The 20578-nt window shown below is 40.0% G+C and overlaps 1 protein-coding gene across 1 annotated transcript in view; it reads right to left on the bottom strand.

The window, feature by feature from the left end:
* Positions 1-20175, bottom strand: part of LOC128696484 (lachesin-like) — a 344218-nt gene extending 324043 nt beyond the window's left edge. Inside the window, exon 1 of the mRNA XM_070094758.1 lies at positions 20052-20175. The gene's annotated coding sequence lies outside the window, so the exon portion shown is untranslated. The remainder of the gene's footprint in view (positions 1-20051) is intronic.
* Positions 20176-20578: the final 403 nt, after the last annotated feature.

The raw sequence follows: 20578 nt of genomic DNA on the forward strand, positions 1-20578 counted from the left end.
GGTGTGGATGTGATGGTGTGGGTGTGATGGTGGGGGTGTGATGGTGTGGGTGTGATGGTGTGGGTGTGAGTGTGATGGTGTGGGTGTGATGGTGGGGGTGTGATGGTGTGGGTGTGATGGTGTGGGTGTGATGGTGGGGGGGTGATGGTGGGGGTGTGATGGTGTGGGTGTGATGGTGTGGGTGTGATGGTATGGGTGTGATGGTGTGGGTGTGATGGTGTGGGTGTGATGGTGTGGGTGTGATGGTGTGGGTGTGATGGTGTGGGTGTGATGGTGTGGGTGTGATGGTGGGGGTGTGATGGTGTGGGTGTGATGGTGTGGGTGTGATGGTGTGGATGTGATGGTGTGGGTGTGATGGTGTGGGTGTGATGGTGTGGGTGTGATGGTGTGGGTGTGATGGTGTGGGTGTGATGGTGTGGGTGTGATGGTGTGGGTGTGATGGTGTGGGTGTGATGGTGTGGGTGTGATGGTGTGGGTGTGATGGTGTGGGTGTGATGGTGTGGGTGTGATGGTGTGGGTGTGATGGTGGGGGTGTGATGGTGTGGGTGTGATGGTGTGGGTGTGATGGTGGGGGTGTGATGGTGGGGATGTGATGGTGTGGGTGTGATGGTGTGGGTGTGATGGTGTGGGTGTGATGGTGTGGGTGTGATGGTGTGGGTGTGATGGTGGGGGTGTGATGGTGGGGGTGTTATGGTATGGGTGTGATGGTGTGGGTGTGATGGTGTGGGTGTGATGGTGTGGGTGTGATGGTGGGGGTGTGATGGTGTGGGTGTGATGGTGTGGATGTGATGGTGTGGATGTGATGGTGTGGGTGTGATGGTGGGGGTGTGATGGTGTGGGTGTGATGGTGTGGGTGTGATGGTGTGGGTGTGATGGTGTGGGTGTGATGGTGGGGGTGTGATGGTGTGGGTGTGATGGTGTGGGTGTGATGGTGTGGATGTGATGGTGTGGGTGTGATGGTGGGGGTGTGATGGTGTGGGTGTCACGATGGTGTTCTCACCTATTTGTGGTTGCAGAGGTCGTGATGAAGGTTTGAGTGGGTGTGATAGTGACTGTCATGATGGTGTGATGGTGATGTGGGTGTGAGGATGAGAATGCCAAGATAAGGGAGCGATGGTGTGAATGTGTTGGTGTGGAGTGATCGTGTAGCGTGATGTGAGGGTGTGATGTGAGTGTGATGGTGTGGGTATGATGGTGTGGGTATGATGATGTGGGTATGACTACATTATGACTTACATTAATGTTAATGTAAAAAAATTTAATTTTGCACCAAAAGGAACTTAGAAAACTTAACTAACCTTATTATAACAAGAACAATTTATTTTAGCCTAACCCAGCTAAATATATTTTAGATTTGTTTACAATAATTTAATACTAAACAAACACAGTGAAATATATTTTTTTCGTTAGGTTCAGAATGATTTTGGCGAAATTATTGCATACACAAATTTTCACTTGACCTATATGGCATGATGAGCGTTGCTATTTAAGCCAAGATCGCAAGTTCTGCCTATTCGGCACGACATTATATATATATATATATATATATATATATATATATATATATATATATATACATATATATATATATATATATATATATATATATATATATATATATATATATATGTCGTGCCGAATAGGCAGAATTTGCGATCTTGGCTTAAATAGCAAAGCTTATCTTGCCATATAGGACAAGTGAAAATTTGTGTATGCAATAATTTCGCCAAAATCATTCTGAACCTAACGAAAAAAATATATTTCACTGTGTTTGTTTAGTATTAAATTTCTGTAAACAAATCTAAAATATATTTAGTTGGGTTAGGCTAAAATAAATTGTTCTTGTTATTATAAGGTTAGGTAAATTTTCTAAGATTCTTTTGGTGCAAAATTAAATTTTTTTTCATTAACATTAATGAAAAAATATATCTTTAAAGGTATAAGAGAAAATTTTAAAAAGGACTTAATTTTAAATGAGTTCTTGCTAATTGACCAGTTTTACATATTCGGCACGACATATATATATATATATATATATATATATATATATATATATATATATATATATATATATATATGTATATATATATATATATATATATATATATATATAATGTATATATATATATATATATATATATATATATATATATATATATATATATATATATATATATATGTGTATATATATATTTTTATTATTTTTTTTATTATCACACTGGCCGATTCCCACCAAGGCAGGGTGGCCCGAAAAAGAAAAACTTTCACCATCATTCACTCCATCACTGTCTTGCCAGAAGGGTGCTTTACACTACAGTTTTTAAACTGCAACATTAACACCCCTCCTTCAGAGTGCAGGCACTGTACTTCCCATCTCCAGGACTCAAGTCCGGCCTGCCGGTTTCCCTGAATCCCTTCATAAATGTTACTTTGCTCACACTCCAACAGCACGTCAAGTATTAAAAACCATTTGTCTCCATTCACTCCTATCAAACACGCTCACGCATGCCTGCTGGAAGTCCAAGCCCCTCGCACACAAAACCTCCCTTACCCCCTCCCTCCAACCCTTCCTAGGCCGACCCCTACCCCGCCTTCCTTCCACTACAGACTGATACACTCTTGAAGTCATTCTGTTTCGCTCCATTCTCTCTACATGTCCGAACCACCTCAACAACCCTTCCTCAGCCCTCTGGACAACAGTTTTGGTAATCCCGCACCTCCTCCTAACTTCCAAACTACGAATTCTCTGCATTATATTCACACCACACATTGCCCTCAGACATGACATCTCCACTGCCTCCAGCCTTCTCCTCGCTGCAACATTCATCACCCACGCTTCACACCCATATAAGAGCGTTGGTAAAACTATACTCTCATACATTCCCCTCTTTGCCTCCAAGGACAAAGTTCTTTGTCTCCACAGACTCCTAAGTGCACCACTCACTCTTTTTCCCTCATCAATTCTATGATTCACCTCATCTTTCATAGACCCATCCGCTGACACGTCCACTCCCAAATATCTGAATACGTTCACCTCCTCCATACTCTCTCCCTCCAATCTGATATTCAATCTTTCATCACCTAATCTTTTTGTTATCCTCATAACCTTACTCTTTCCTGTATTCACCTTTAATTTTCTTCTTTTGCACACCCTACCAAATTCATCCACCAATCTCTGCAACTTCTCTTCAGAATCTCCCAAGAGCACAGTGTCATCAGCAAAGAGCAGCTGTGACAACTCCCACTTTGTGTGTGATTCTTTATCTTTTAACTCCACGCCTCTTGCCAAGACCCTCGCATTTACTTCTCTTACAACCCCATCTATAAATATATTAAACAACCACGGTGACATCACACATCCTTGTCTAAGGCCTACTTTTACTGGGAAAAAATTTCCCTCTTTCCTACATACTCTAACTTGAGCCTCACTATCCTTGTAAAAACTCTTCACTGCTTTCAGTAACCTACCTCCTACACCATACACTTGCAACATCTGCCACATTGCCCCCCTATCCACCCTGTCATACGCCTTTTCCAAATCCATAAATGCCACAAAGACCTCTTTAGCCTTATCTAAATACTGTTCACTTATATGTTTCACTGTAAACACCTGGTCCACACACCCCCTACCTTTCCTAAAGCCTCCTTGTTCATCTGCTATCCTATTCTCCGTCTTACTCTTAATTCTTTCAATTATAACTCTACCATACACTTTACCAGGTACACTCAACAGACTTATCCCCCTATAATTTTTGCACTCTCTTTTATCCCCTTTGCCTTTATACAAAGGAACTATGCATGCTCTCTGCCAATCCCTAGGTACCTTACCCTCTTCCATACATTTATTAAATAATTGCACCAACCACTCCAAAACTATATCCCCACCTGCTTTTAACATTTCTATCTTTATCCCATCAATCCCGGCTGCCTTACCCCCTTTCATTTTACCTACTGCCTCACGAACTTCCCCCACACTCACAACTGGCTCTTCCTCACTCCTACAAGATGTTATTCCTCCTTGCCCTATACACGAAATCACAGCTTCCCTATCTTCATCAACATTTAACAATTCCTCAAAATATTCCCTCCATCTTCCCAATACCTCTAACTCTCCATTTAATAACTCTCCTCTCCTATTTTTAACTGACAAATCCATTTGTTCTCTAGGCTTTCTTAACTTGTTAATCTCACTCCAAAACTTTTTCTTATTTTCAACAAAATTTGTTGATAACATCTCACCCACTCTCTCATTTGCTCTCTTTTTACATTGCTTCACCACTCTCTTAACCTCTCTCTTTTTCTCCATATACTCTTCCCTCCTTGCATCACTTCTACTTTGTAAAAACTTCTCATATGCTAACTTTTTCTCCCTTACTACTCTCTTTACATCATCATTCCACCAATCGCTCCTCTTCCCTCCTGCACCCACTTTCCTGTAACCACAAACTTCTGCTGAACACTCTAACACTACATTTTTAAACCTACCCCATACCTCTTCGACCCCATTGCCTATGCTCTCATTAGCCCATCTATCCTCCAATAGCTGTTTATATCTTACCCTAACTGCCTCCTCTTTTAGTTTATAAACCTTCACCTCTCTCTTCCCTGATGCTTCTATTCTCCTTGTATCCCATCTACCTTTTACTCTCAGTGTAGCTACAACTAGAAAGTGATCTGATATATCTGTGGCCCCTCTATAAACATGTACATCCTGAAGTCTACTCAACAGTCTTTTATCTACCAATACATAATCCAACAAACTACTGTCATTTCGCCCTACATCATATCGTGTATACTTATTTATCCTCTTTTTCTTAAAATATGTATTACCTATAACTAAACCCCTTTCTATACAAAGTTCAATCAAAGGGCTCCCATTATCATTTACACCTGGCACCCCAAACTTACCTACCACACCCTCTCTAAAAGTTTCTCCTACTTTAGCATTCAGGTCCCCTACCACAATTACTCTCTCACTTGGTTCAAAGGCTCCTATACATTCACTTAACATCTCCCAAAATCTCTCTCTCTCCTCTGCATTCCTCTCTTCTCCAGGTGCATACACGCTTATTATAACCCACTTCTCGCATCCAACCTTTACTTTAATCCACATAATTCTTGAATTTACACATTCATATTCTCTTTTCTCCTTCCATAACTGATCATTTAACATTACTGCTACCCCTTCCTTTGCTCTAACTCTCTCAGATACTCCAGATTTAATCCCATTTATTTCCCCCCACTGAAACTCTCCTACCCCCTTCAGCTTTGTTTCGCTTAGGGCCAGGACATCCAACTTCTTTTCATTCATAACATCAGCAATCATCTGTTTCTTGTCATCCGCACTACATCCACGCACATTTAAGCAACCCAGTTTTATAAAGTTTTTCTTCTTCTCTTTTTTTAGTAAATGTATACAGGAGAAGGGGTTACTAGCCCATTGCTCCCGGCATTTTAGTCGCCTCATACGACACGCATGGCTTACGGAGGAAAGATTCTTTTTCCACTTCCCCATGGACAATAGAAGAAATAAAAAAGAACAAGAGCTATTTAGAAAAAGGAGAAAAACCTAGATGTATGTATATATATATATGCATGTGCGTGTCTGTGAAGTGTGACCAAAGTGTAAGTAGGAGTAGCAAGATATCCCTGTTATCTTAGCGTGTTTATGAGACAGAAAAAGAAACCAGCAATCCTACCATCATGCAAAACAGTTACAGGTTTTTGTTTCACAGTCATCTGGCAGGACGGTAGTACTTCCCTGGGTGGTTGCTGTCTACCAACCTATATATATATATATATATATATATATATGTGTATATATATATATATATATATATATATATATATATATATATATATATATATATATATATATATATATATGTGTATATATATATATATATATATATATATATATATATATATATATATATATATATATATATATATATATATACACATATATATATATATATATATATATATATAGGTTGGTAGACAGCAACCACCCAGGGAAGTACTACCGTCCTGCCAGATGACTGTGAAACAAAAACCTGTAACTGTTTTGCATGATGGTAGGATTGCAGGAGGGAAGAGGAGCGATTGGTGGAATGATGATGTAAAGAGAGTAGTAAGGGAGAAAAAGTTAGCATATGAGAAGTTTTTACAAAGTAGAAGTGATGCAAGGAGGGAAGAGTATATGGAGAAAAAGAGAGAAGTTAAGAGAGTGGTGAAGCAATGTAAAAAGAGAGCAAATGAGAGAGTGGGTGAGATGTTATCAACAAATTTTGTTGAAAATAAGAAAAAGTTTTGGAGTGAGATTAACAAGTTAAGAAAGCCTAGAGAACAAATGGATTTGTCAGTTAAAAATAGGAAAGGAGAGTTATTAAATGGAGAGTTAGAGGTATTGGGAAGATGGAAGGAATATTTTGAGGAATTGTTAAATGTTGATGAAGATAGGGAAGCTGTGATTTCGTGTATAGGGCAAGGAGGAATAACATCTTGTAGGAGTGAGGAAGAGCCAGTTGTGAGTGTGGGGGAAGTTCGTGAGGCAGTAGGTAAAATGAAAGGGGGTAAGGCAGCCGGGATTGATGGGATAAAGATAGAAATGTTAAAAGCAGGTGGGGATATAGTTTTGGAGTGGTTGGTGCAATTATTTAATAAATGTATGGAAGAGGGTAAGGTACCTAGGGATTGGCAGAGAGCATGCATAGTTCCTTTGTATAAAGGCAAAGGGGATAAAAGAGAGTGCAAAAATTATAGGGGGATAAGTCTGTTGAGTGTACCTGGTAAAGTGTATGGTAGAGTTATAATTGAAAGAATTAAGAGTAAGACGGAGAATAGGATAGCAGATGAACAAGGAGGCTTTAGGAAAGGTAGGGGGTGTGTGGACCAGGTGTTTACAGTGAAACATATAAGTGAACAGTATTTAGATAAGGCTAAAGAGGTCTTTGTGGCATTTATGGATTTGGAAAAGGCGTATGACAGGGTGGATAGGGGGGCAATGTGGCAGATGTTGCAAGTGTATGGTGTAGGAGGTAGGTTACTGAAAGCAGTGAAGAGTTTTTACGAGGATAGTGAGGCTCAAGTTAGAGTATGTAGGAAAGAGGGAAATTTTTTCCCAGTAAAAGTAGGCCTTAGACAAGGATGTGTGATGTCACCGTGGTTGTTTAATATATTTATAGATGGGGTTGTAAGAGAAGTAAATGCGAGGGTCTTGGCAAGAGGCGTGGAGTTAAAAGATAAAGAATCACACACAAAGTGGGAGTTGTCACAGCTGCTCTTTGCTGATGACACTGTGCTCTTGGGAGATTCTGAAGAGAAGTTGCAGAGATTGGTGGATGAATTTGGTAGGGTGTGCAAAAGAAGAAAATTAAAGGTGAATACAGGAAAGAGTAAGGTTATGAGGATAACAAAAAGATTAGGTGATGAAAGATTGAATATCAGATTGGAGGGAGAGAGTATGGAGGAGGTGAACGTATTCAGATATTTGGGAGTGGACGTGTCAGCGGATGGGTCTATGAAAGATGAGGTGAATCATAGAATTGATGAGGGAAAAAGAGTGAGTGGTGCACTTAGGAGTCTGTGGAGACAAAGAACTTTGTCCTTGGAGGCAAAGAGGGGAATGTATGAGAGTATAGTTTTACCAACGCTCTTATATGGGTGTGAAGCGTGGGTGATGAATGTTGCAGCGAGGAGAAGGCTGGAGGCAGTGGAGATGTCATGTCTGAGGGCAATGTGTGGTGTGAATATAATGCAGAGAATTCGTAGTTTGGAAGTTAGGAGGAGGTGCGGGATTACCAAAACTGTTGTCCAGAGGGCTGAGGAAGGGTTGTTGAGGTGGTTCGGACATGTAGAGAGAATGGAGCGAAACAGAATGACTTCAAGAGTGTATCAGTCTGTAGTGGAAGGAAGGCGGGGTAGGGGTCGGCCTAGGAAGGGTTGGAGGGAGGGGGTAAAGGAGGTTTTGTGTGCGAGGGGCTTGGACTTCCAGCAGGCATGCGTGAGCGTGTTGATAGGAGTGAATGGAGACAAATGGTTTTTAATACTTGACGTGCTGTTGGAGTGTGAGCAAAGTAACATTTATGAAGGGATTCAGGGAAACCGGCAGGCCGGACTTGAGTCCTGGAGATGGGAAGTACAGTGCCTGCACTCTGAAGGAGGGGTGTTAATGTTGCAGTTTAAAAACTGTAGTGTAAAGCACCCTTCTGGCAAGACAGTGATGGAGTGAATGATGGTGAAAGTTTTTCTTTTTCGGGCCACCCTGCCTTGGTGGGAATCGGCCGGTGTGATAATAAAAAAAATAAATATATATATGTATGTATATATATATACGTATATATATATATATATATATATATATATATATATATATATATATATACGTGTATATATATATATATATATATATATATATATATATATGTGTATATATATATATATATATATATATATATATATATATATATATATATATATATATATATATGTGTGTGTATATATATATATATATATATATATATATATATATATATATATATACGAACATCGAAAATGGTATACAATACCGACAGGTTGGTAGGTAAGACACATAGGCAACAGTTAGGCAACTTTATTCCAAAACGTTTCGCCTACACAGTAGGCTTCTTCAGTCGAATACAGAAAGTAGGCAGGAACAGTAGAGATGTGAAGACGATGTAATCAGTCCATCACCCTTGAAGTCGTAGAATTTGAGGTTGTCAGTCCCTCGGCCTGGAGAAGTTCAGTTCCATAGTCAGGAACTGAACTTCTCCAGGCCGAGGGACTGACCACCTCAAATTCTACGACTTCAAGGGTGATGGACTGATTACATCGTCTTTACATCTCTACTGTTCCTGCCTACTTTCTGTATTCGACTGAAGAAGCCTACTGTGTAGGCGAAACGTTTCGGAATAAAGTTGCCTAACTGTTGCCTATGTGTCTTACCTACTATATATATATATATATATATATATATATATATATATATATATATATATATATATATATACAATGATCTCTGGCTGAAGGAGACTCTAACCTACGAACCTTGGAACAAGGTACGCAGTGCTATACCATTCTCACCACACTGGACAATACCTTGGCGTCCAGCTTGCGCTAGACATTGATCCAAAGCAGCCAGCTTTTAATATCATCCCCTGCATGCATCAGCCTTACTAGAGATTTTAACAATGGAAGGAATTCGCAAGAGCAGGCGAAATATACACGGCCAGAGATCAGTGTTTGTGTATATTTCGCCTGCTCTTGCGAATTCCTTGCATTGTTAAAATCTCTAATAAGGCTGATGCATGCAGGGGATGAGATGAAAAGCTGTAAGCCTACTCCCTGAAAGCTGGCTGCCTTGGATCAAAGTCTAGCTCAAGCTGGACGCCAAGTTATTGGTCCAGTGTGGTGAGAATGGTATAGCACTGCGTACCTTGTTCCAAGGTTCGTAGGTTCGAGTCTCCGTCAGCCAGAGATCAGTGCTTGTGTATATTTCGCCTGATCTTGCGAATTCCTTGCATATATATATATATATATATATATATATATATATATATATATATATATATATATATATATATATATATATATATATATATATATATATATATCGTGCCGAATAGGCAGAACTTGCCATCTTGGCTTAAATAGCAACGCTCATCTTGCCATATAGGACAAGCGAAAATTTGTGTATGCAATAATTTCGCCAAAATCATTCTGAACCTAACGAAAAAAATATATTTGATTGTGTTTGTTTAGTACTAAATTATTGTAAACGTACTTAAAATATATTTAGCTGGGTTAGACTAAAATAAATTACTCTTGTTATAATAAGGTTAGGTAAGCTTTCTAAGGTTCTTTTGGTGTAAAATTAAAAAATTTTACATTAACATTAATGAAAAAAAATATATCTTTAAACGTATAAGAGAAAATTTTAGAAAGAACTTAATTTTAAATGAGTTCTTGCTAATTGACCAGTTTTACATCTTCGGCACGACATATATATATATATATATATATATATATATATATATATATATATATATATATATATATATATATATATATATATATATATATATATATATATATATATATATTTGTGTTTGTGAGTTCTCTAAATGTTATGTGACGTGATAACATTTTTCTTAGCATTAATTTATATCATGTAAATGTAACAGAAAAAAAGTTAATGCCAGATTAACTACTGTCACCATGGCAACCTCTCCGCCCCATTTTATATTCCATGAAATATTTAAAAATACTGCCTCAGTGATAATTTTTTTAGTTATTATTGCAACTGAAACTGAAGGAAAAACTTTGCATTTTAGTAGCATAATTTGCATACGAAAGCACTGAGCAGCGACACTAGGTGTGATGAACCATATAGTGTGTGTTATGTGTTGGCTACACTGTGTGATCGTACAGTGTGTGTTGGCTACACTGTGATCGTACAGTGTGTGGTGTGTGTTGGCTACGCTGTGTGATCATACAGTGTGTGTTGTGTGATGGCTACACTGTGTGATCGTACAGTGTGTGTTGGCTACACTGTGATCATACAGTGTGTGTTGTGTGTTGGCTACACTGTGTGATCATACAGTGTGTGTTGTGTGTTGGCTACACTGGGATCATACAGTGTGTGTTGTGTGTTGGCTACACTGTGATCATACAGTGTGTGTCATATGTTGGCTACACTGTGTGATAGTACAGTGTGTGTGTGTTGGCTACACTGTGATCGTACAGTGTGTGTGTTGTGTGTTGGCTACACTGTGTGATCATACAGTGTGTATTGTGTGTTGGCTACACTGTGTGATCATAGTGTGTGTGTGTTGTGTGTTGGCTACACTGTGTGATCATACAGTGTGTATGTGTTGGCTACACTGTGATCATGCAGTATGTGTTGTGTTGGCTACACTGTGCGATCATACAGTGTATGTTGTGTCTTGGCTACACTGTGTGGTCGTAGTGTTGTGTTGGCTACACTGTGTGATAATACAGTGTGTTCATACAGTGTGTGTTGGCTACACTGTGTGATCATACAGTGTATGTTGTGTGTTGGCTACACTGTGTGATCATACAGTGTGTGTTGTGTGTTGGCTACACTGTGATAATACAGTGTGTGTTGTGTGTTGGCTACACTGTGTGATCATGCAGTGTATGTTGTGTCTTGGCTACACTGTGTGATCATACAGTGTATGTTGTGTGTTGGCTACACTGTGTGATAATACAGTGTGTGTTGTGTGTTGGCTACACTGTGATAATACAGTGTGTGTTGTGTGTTGGCTACACTGTGATAATACAGTGTGTGTTGTGTGTTGGCTACACTGTGTGATCATGCAGTGTATGTTGTGTCTTGGCTACACTGTGTGATCATGCAGTGTATGTTGTGTCTTGGCTACACTGTGTGATCATACAGTGTATGTTGTGTGTTGGCTACACTGTGTGATCATACAGTGTATGTTGTGTCTTGGCTACACTGTGTGATCATACAGTGTATGTTGTGTGTTGGCTACACTGTGTGATCATGCAGTGTATGTTGTGTCTTGGCTACACTGTGTGATCATGCAGTGTATGTTGTGTCTTGGCTACACTGTGTGATCATACAGTGTGTGTTATGTGTTGGCTATACTGTGTGATCATACAATGTGTGTTGTGTGTTGGCTACACTGTGTGATCATACAATGTGTGTTGTGTGTTGGCTACACTGTGTGATCATACAATGTGTGTTGTGTGTTGGCTACACTGTGTGATCATACAGTATGCGTCGTGTAGTAGCTACACTGTGTGATCATACAGTATGCGTCGTGTAGTAGCTACACTGTGTGATCATACAGTATGTGTCGTGTAGTAGCTACACTGTGTGATCATACAGTATGTGTCGTGTAGTAGCTACACTGTGTGATCATACAGTATGTGTCGTGTAGTAGCTACACTGTGTGATCATACAGTATGTGTCGTGTAGTAGCTACACTGTGTGATCATACAGTATGCGTCGTGTAGTAGCTACACTGTGTGATCATACAGTATGTGTCGTGTAGTGGCTACACTGTGTGATCAACCATACTGTGTGTGTTATATAGTCACCTATTTGTATTCAGCTATTTGTGGTTGCCGGGGTCGTCGAATAACAGCTGTACCTTCCACTTCGTTGCTCGCTCCTAGAACCACTCTCTCCCTGCTCCAAGAGCTTTATCGTACCTCTTCTTAAAGCTATGTATAGATCCTGCGTCCACTACATCACTCTCCAGATTGGTCCACTTCCTGACACCTCTATGACTGAAGAAACACTTCCTAACATCCCTGTAACTCATCTAAGTTTTCAACTTCCAGTTGTGAATCCTTGTTGCTGTGTCCCATGACTTGAAACCTTCTGTCCCTATCCACCTTGTCAATTCCTCTCCGTATTTTATATGTCATTATCATGTCCTCCCAACCCTCCTGTCCTCCAGTGTCATCAGGCTGATTTCCCTTAAGGGTTACAAAATGGGTGTTAGCCTTACCGAGTCTTAACAATGCTCTTTTCTGTAATGTTGGAGATCGTAGTCAACCTCTTAACTGAGCTACTGCCAAAATTGTCTGTCCTTCTAGCCATCTTATCGAAGTATCCCTTATACCTTACATTCCTAACAGGAATCTTAGCCTTGGCTTTGTATTTGTTGATGCCTGCGCTTCATATTGGGCTAAATGCTCTAAATTTCAGAACACTAGTGGCTTGACCTGATCTTTGCCTACTCCTCTCCTTACTTCTCTTTTCCTGTATTTTCATTGCCTTTTCTGTCTTCTGCCTCGGTGGTTTCTATCCTACAGAAGCTTGTCTCGTGGGTCAGTAACTCAACTGCAGTGCTCTTCTTTACTACTATTACTACTACTACTATTACTACTACTACTACTACTACTACTACTATTACTACTACTACTACTACTACTACTACTACTACTACTACAGCTACTTTTTCATTACACTACCACAATTTTTCCTTAGTATTCCACTTATACTGTTTTTACCTTCTTATTGCCACCTCTACCTCTTCTACACTGCTACTTCTACAACCACCACCACCAGTTACTGCTATTACCACTACTGCTCTTACTACTAATACTATTTCTATTACTACTACTACCGCTATTACTACCACTAATATTACTACTACTATTACTACTGCTACTACCTCTTCTTCCACTACTATTACCCCTCCATCTTCTCCCGCCCCTTCTCGAATATATTCTGGTCATCTCTTCTCGCTTCAATATGGCTTGTCAGTGGTCCAAACCCGATCGAAACCTGGTCATTCCTTTCCTTCTCCTACGTGCAGGCTATGTGTATATTGTTCTAGCCACGGTATTGTAACTTTTGGTTCTCTTTGATCATTTCTGTTGATATCAGTAGTCGAGTCAACAATTACTTTACAGTACTTAACCACTTTGATACCGGCTATTGTCTTTGATAGCAGCAGAGCTGACAATTACTGTGTCAGATCATTTTGTGTCAGAGCTCAGATATGTGCCATACCGATCACTCGATAATTAACGTTGCTCCAGTAATACATTATTTTAAGTTATATGTTTAATAAGTAACAAAAAATATAATGTCTTCATTTGTACATGGGAACCAAAGCCTCGACACTCGCGATGACGTGTGGATACTACGACTTTCGGTTTGGCTAAATTACTTAATCATAATTCATCCCTAATTACTGCTAATTACCCTACACACACCTTAATTTTTCACTATATATTTTCTGTCACTCAGCCATACCTCCACCATACTGGTAAAATGAAAAACATAATAAAAATACTAGAGATGGGGTCGACCTCTAATGCAAAATGTGGGGACCCATAGCCTCGGAGAGGCAGGTAAAACTGCTTTGAGAAAAAAATATTTTGATTTTCCTCAGAAGCCATTTAAACTTTCCACTTCTACCAACCAATCTTCTATTAATACACAAATAAGAATATTTAATTTTGAAATAGGGTATACAAAGCATGTACAAAGATGTTGGTGTATACAATATATAAGGTATGAAGGATATATAACAAATTTAAATATATGCTTGTTAAAAATTACATAAATACTTTATCCAGCTCCTTAGATTAATATCAATAAATGTGTAACTCTAGAAAGGGAGATTTAGAGATTCAGATTTAGAGGTATTAAAATCTAATATAAGATTTCAGTAGTTTACCGAGATAAATCAGCTACAATACTGCAACATTACAAAACACTCAATGTATTTTGAATATATATTATACAAAGAGGCATTCTTCCTCACAACCCCCTTCGTTCCCCCCCCCCCCTCCTTAAAAAAAAGTCAATGTGAGAGCCAAGGGAGTCTACGAGTATCTTATTCTATCAATACTTTTTTCCAAACTCCTACTCTCCAGATTCCTTAAATATACAACATCTTAAGAACTAGTAAAACCTCAACTTAAAACAAAGAAAATTTTCCAGTATAAATAAAATAAGTTCATAAAATATGTTCATAAAAGGTTACCAAAGCGTCACGTGACAATTCGGTCATTACCCCCAGTACGGAATACTTTCATTCTCAGATCATACTAGTTGCAGCGTCACAAAGTCGCTCATTTGTATACAACTACTAAACACCTTAAATGATGTACTTGAAGTTTTGGCGGTAAAAACTGAAAAACCAAAACCTTGTCATTGTGGAAGTATACATGCCTCCAGATGCAACTTCCAGGCAATACCAGGAGCAGCTTTTGAAAATTGACCACTGTCTGGGAAAACTCCCAACTCCTGCCCCAAACATCTTGCTACTGGTAGATTTCAACTTAAGATACCTAAAATGGAGGAGTGTAGCAGATAATATTTTAGCAGAGACCACTCCAGGAGGCAGCTCAGATGAAAATTCACACACGCATGAGCTATTAAATCCCCGCACCAATATCATCTTAAACCAGCATATATTAGTGCCTACAAGACCAGAAAATATGCTGGACCTCATCTTCACTAACAACGACGATCTGATACGTAATATAACCGTATCAAAGACAATACACTCCTCAGATTACAACATAATAGAGGTACAGACATGTATGCACAGGGCTCCTCACTAGCAAAATGTGATCAGTCAATAACAAAAACATACAATGGGAACAAGTCAACCATGTCCTAAATGAAATAAACTGGGAAAGTATCCTAAACAACATGGATCCGAACCTTTGCCTAGAAAAAAATAAATTATGTGGTTGTTGAGATCTGCTCAAGGCACATTCCATTAAGAAAAAGAAAGAGAAGAAGTAAACTAGAGAGAGATGCTCCCTATACAGACGAAGGCGAAGATTCACAGAGTTGCTGAGAGAGGCCAATATATCTGAAATACGAAGGGAGGCACTGGTCATTGGAATAGCAAATATCGAACCTAAGCTGAAGGAATATTACGGGAAGAATCGCAGGAAGAACTAAAAGTCCTAAAGAAAATTAAAAAAAAAAATACTTCTCTTATGCCAAATCTAAAAGACAGACAACATCCAGTATTGGGCTCCTACTTAGGCGGGGACATACACGGATGACAGCCAAGAAATGGGATACAAAAGTGCCGATACGACTCAGTGTTCAGCGAGCCATTGTCCACACTAAGGGTCGTCAATCCAAATGAATTCTTTATGAACGAACCCCAAAACTGAGTCTCGTTCAAAAATCTCTGATATTACCCTAACACCACAAGACTTTGAAAAGGCAATGAATGACATGGCCATGCGCTCTGTCCCAGGCCCAGACTCATGGAACTCCTTGTTAATCAAGAACTGCAAGAAGCCTCTGTCATGTGCCTTCAGCAGTCTATGGAGAGGGAGCATGGACACAGGGGTCATCCTACACTCACTAAAAACAACAAACATAGCCCCACTCTACAAAAGTGGCAGTAAAGCAGTTTTAAAGAACTACAAACCGATAACACTAACATACCATATAAAATTCTTTGAAAGGGTTCTAAGAAGCAAGATCTCCAACCACCTAGATACCCATCAGTTACACAACCCAGGGCAACACGGGTTTAGAGCAGGTCGCTCCTGCCTGTCCCAGCTACTGGACCATTATGACAAGGTCCTGGATACTGTAGAGGATAAAAAAAATGCAGATGTAGTATACACAGACTTTACAAAAGCATTTAACAAGTGTGACCACGGCGCAATAGAGCACAAAATGCGTGATAAAGGAATAACAGGAAAAGTTGGAAGATGAATCTCTAACTTCCTGACAAACAGACACGAAGAGTAATAGTAAACAGATCAAAGTCTGAGGCAACTAAGTTGAAATGCTCTGTTCCACAAGGCACAGTACTCGCTCCCATCCTGTTCCTCATCCTCATATATGATATAGACAGATGTAAGCCATAGCTCTGTGTCTTCCTTTGCGGATGACATCCGGATTGCAAGACTCCAAGTGGACATCAACCAAATCTTCAAATGGGCCTCTCAAAACAATATGAAGTTCAGTTCAGAGAAATTTCAACTTCTCAGATATGGAAAACTTACGGAAATTGAAACTGTATCAAGGTATATAACAAATTCTAACCATACAAGAGAGCGAGAAAGTAATATGAAGAACATGGGAATGATAATGTTAGAGGATCTTGCCTTCAAAGACCATAACAACGTATCTACCCCATCTGTTAGAAAAATTATAGGATTTATAATGAAAACCTTCAAAACTAGGGACGCCAAGTCCATGATGATTCTCTTCAAATCGCTTGTTCTGTCTAGGCTGGAATACTGCTGTACACTAACTGCCCCCTTTAAGGCAGATGAAATTGCTGACCTGGAGAGTGTACAAAGAACTTTCACAGCACACGTAAGTACAATAAGACTCCTAAATTACTGGGAATGGTTGACGTCCCATGATTTGTATTCACTGGAACACAGGCGAGAGAGATACACGATAATATACACTCGGAAAATTCTAGAGGGATTAGTATCAAATTAGCAGGAGAAAAAAAAATCCCGTTGAAAGCAAAAGACTCAGCAGGAGATGCAACATTCCCCCAATGAAAAGCAGGGGGTCCACGAGTGCACTGAGAGACAACAAAATAAGTGTCAGGGGCCCAAGACTGTTCAACTGCCTCCCAGCATACGTAATGGAGAGTACCAATAGACTCCTGGCTGTCTTCAAGAACGCACTGGACAGGCACCAAATGTCAGTATCTGACGAGCCCGGGCTGTGGCTCATACGTCAGTTTGCGTGCGGCCAGCAGTAACAGCCTAGTTGATTAGACCCTGATCCACCACAAGGCCTAGTTTCAGACCGAGCCGCGGGGACGTTGACTCCCGAAACTCTCTCCAGGTAAACTCCAGGTAATTGCTATAGTGGTATAAACCTTGGTAATAAATACCGACAAGTTGGTTTAGAAAGACACGTAAGCAAACACTATAACATATTTATTAGAAAACGTTTCGGTCCTGGGACCTTGATCACTTCTATCATACAGAGGTAGAAAGACATTATATATATAGGCGGAGAGTGAGATGTGACGCACGTGACCTGAGGAATGTCATAAGAACATAAGAATGGAGGAACACTGTAGAAGGCCTACTGGCTCAGGCGAGGCAGGTCTTTATCAAAACAACCTCTACCTATGTAAAGTAAAAGGACACAAGTGCAACTAATGTGACATTTATTGTGGCAACGTTTCGCTCTCCAGGAGCTTTATCAAGCCATTACAAACAATACATGGACACAGAGGGTATATAAAGGCTCAGAGTGAGGTGTAATACTAGTGAGGTACCATTTCGATTTTCACTAGTGGTAGTAGTAGTGGTAGTGACAAAAGTAATACAATATGGTACAATATTGTTTGTAATGGCTTGATAAAGCTCCTGGAGAGCGAAACGTTGCCACAATAAATGTCACATTAGTTGTACTTGTGTCCTTTTACTTTACATATTGTCGGTAATTCTACCAACTTTATTACAACCTCTGCCTATGATGAGGACCAGTAGACGATGAAATGATGTGACTCCTGTGTTGTTGGGTTGGTGCTGCTTAAGTTTCATGTATGCCAATGTTTTTGAAATTTTGTAGTTTCCAGTGTTGCGTTCTATAGTGTCGGTGACGGCGATTAGTGAGGTTTCTAGGCACCGTCGGCGTCTGAGGTCTGGTTCGGTGAGAACGAGTTGTGCCTCATTCCACGGGGCATTTGATGAACTGGAATGAGGCATAACTCGTTCTCACCGAACCAGACCTCAGACGCCGACGGTGCCTAGAAGCCTCACTAATCGCCGTCACCGACACTATAGAACGCAACACTGGAAACTACAAAATTTCAAAAACATTGGCATACATGATACTTAAGCAACACCAACCCAACAACACAGGAGTCACATGATTGCATCGTCTACCCGTCCTCATCATAGGCAGAGGTTGTTTTGATAAGGAATTGCCTCGCCTGAGTCAGTAGGCCTTCTACAGTGTTCCTCCATTCTTATGTTCTTATGACATTCCTCAGGTCACGTGCGTCACATCTCACTCTCCGCCTATATATATAGTCTTTCTACCTCTGTATGATAGAAGTGATCAAGGTCCCAGGACCGAAACGTTTTCTAATAAATATGTTATAGTGTTTGCTTACGTGTCTTTCTAAACCAATTGCTATAGTCACCGAGTTTCCCCCATAGCTAACCAGTGGTCCCATATAAATCTAATATTTACAAACCGGGATTCCCCAAGTTCTCAGTGACACAGTTGATGGCGGTGTGGTCCAGACTCTCACTACACACTGTAGATAAATGGTTCAGAGAACCTGCAAGTTGATAAATTAGACACTTGTGCTACGCTTGAATATATTTGGGGCACGTTTTGCCAACCAGTGGCTTCTCTATTGGCCACTTGATGGCGAAACGTTTCCAAAAATATACCCAAGTGTTGCATAAGTGTCTAATTTACCAACTAGGCACTGTGCCAGTTAGGATACCACTAACTCTCCTCAGTCGTTCTCCACTCTCCTTTCTTACCATAAAGTTAAATATTCACGAAATCGTAGTAATAGACTGCGAGCAAATCATGGGACGGATGGGGCTTGAACCCAGAACAAGTTACACCTTCTTACACCTTCTGCCTTACCTCAGAATTTGCCCTCCTATCTGTTGCTGTCTTACAGGACCTGCCTCGCATGGGCCAGTAGGCCTTCTACAGTGTTCCTCCATTCTTATGTTCTTATGACATTCCTCAGGTCACGTGCGTCACATCTCACTCTCCGCCTATATATATAATGTCTTTCTACCTCTGTATGTTAGAAGTGATCAAGGTCCCAGGACCGAAACGTTTTCTAATAAATATGTTATAGTGTTTGCTTACGTGTCTTTCTAAACCACCTTCTGCCTTACCTCAGAATTTGCCCTCCTATCTGTTGCTGTCTTACAACATTGCATAGCTCCTGACGACACACGAGAGTGTGAAAGATCTAATGACTTTCATCCACCTGTGACTTGTTCTGCATTATACTTTAAATCCTCACGACAGAGGCCAATCCCCGTTTTTCTTTCAAAATAACTTCATCTATAATACGTGTTCAAATCATTCAGTTTTTCTACGTCTTTGCTGTTCACCTTTACAAGAGTAACCAAGGCATTTCTATCAGTGAACAAATGGAATTTGGTATCGAAAGGTTCTCTCGTTGCTTTCACGTGCCTTTACCCTTGTTTATTTTTTTAGTATCCTGCGCACCATTAGCAACAATCCTCAAATCAGTTTTTGGATCACTCGAAGTATCCAACCACATCGCTGAAAGCCAACAAGCTAAGCAAAGGTTTGTGTTTTCTCTTAGTGAATAAATCAACCAGTGTTGATCAATACTGTGTTGACATCTCGATCTCTTCGCACTCTACGACTTGTCAGTCCTTCCGGACATATTATTCGTGTGCTGTAAAATGTGTTCAAAATCTGAAAGGCTACATCAGCGGAAAAGGCATAAACAAAACAGGCGGTGAATGCAGTCCGTGAAAACAGCGACTTTACCTGATATTTCCCGCAGCTTTACCTCTGAATGTAAGCTTTCTGGATACGTTCGACTCACCTTATAATCGCCGATATCCTCGACGATGCAAGGTAGAGAGGCGTCACGGCTGGCTGTGACGGTGACGTTAGGGATGGTGGCCACGAACTTAGGAGTCGCACGTAACGCACTGGAGGACGAGCACTCTCCTGCAGAACACAACACACAGTATTTAGTGTTCATGCATTAGGAATCAGCAAGAGACTGATTGGTCAGAGACCAACATTATTAATACGGGAATTACAACATTATTTTAGTGGGGAAGTGCTGAAGTCGTTAGGGCCTCACAATGCTTAGGAAAGGGTAGTTATTATTATATTATAAATAGTGGAAAATGCTAAGCTGACTTGGATGATACTCCGTCTAGGAAAGAGGATATTATCTGGATTTATCTAAGGAGGATAAATTCAATTCAGAATAGTTTATATTATAGACAAGTTATTGTTATGGTGGTAAAAAGTGGCACTTTGGATGGTGTAAAATCACTGGGAATATTAATATCACCAGAGCTAATAAATTAAAACACACAAATATCGGTCGCTGCGAGT

The sequence above is a fragment of the Cherax quadricarinatus genome, chromosome 47, assembly GCF_038502225.1.
Source record: "Cherax quadricarinatus isolate ZL_2023a chromosome 47, ASM3850222v1, whole genome shotgun sequence".
In the NCBI taxonomy this organism is placed as follows: Eukaryota; Metazoa; Arthropoda; class Malacostraca; order Decapoda; family Parastacidae; genus Cherax; species Cherax quadricarinatus.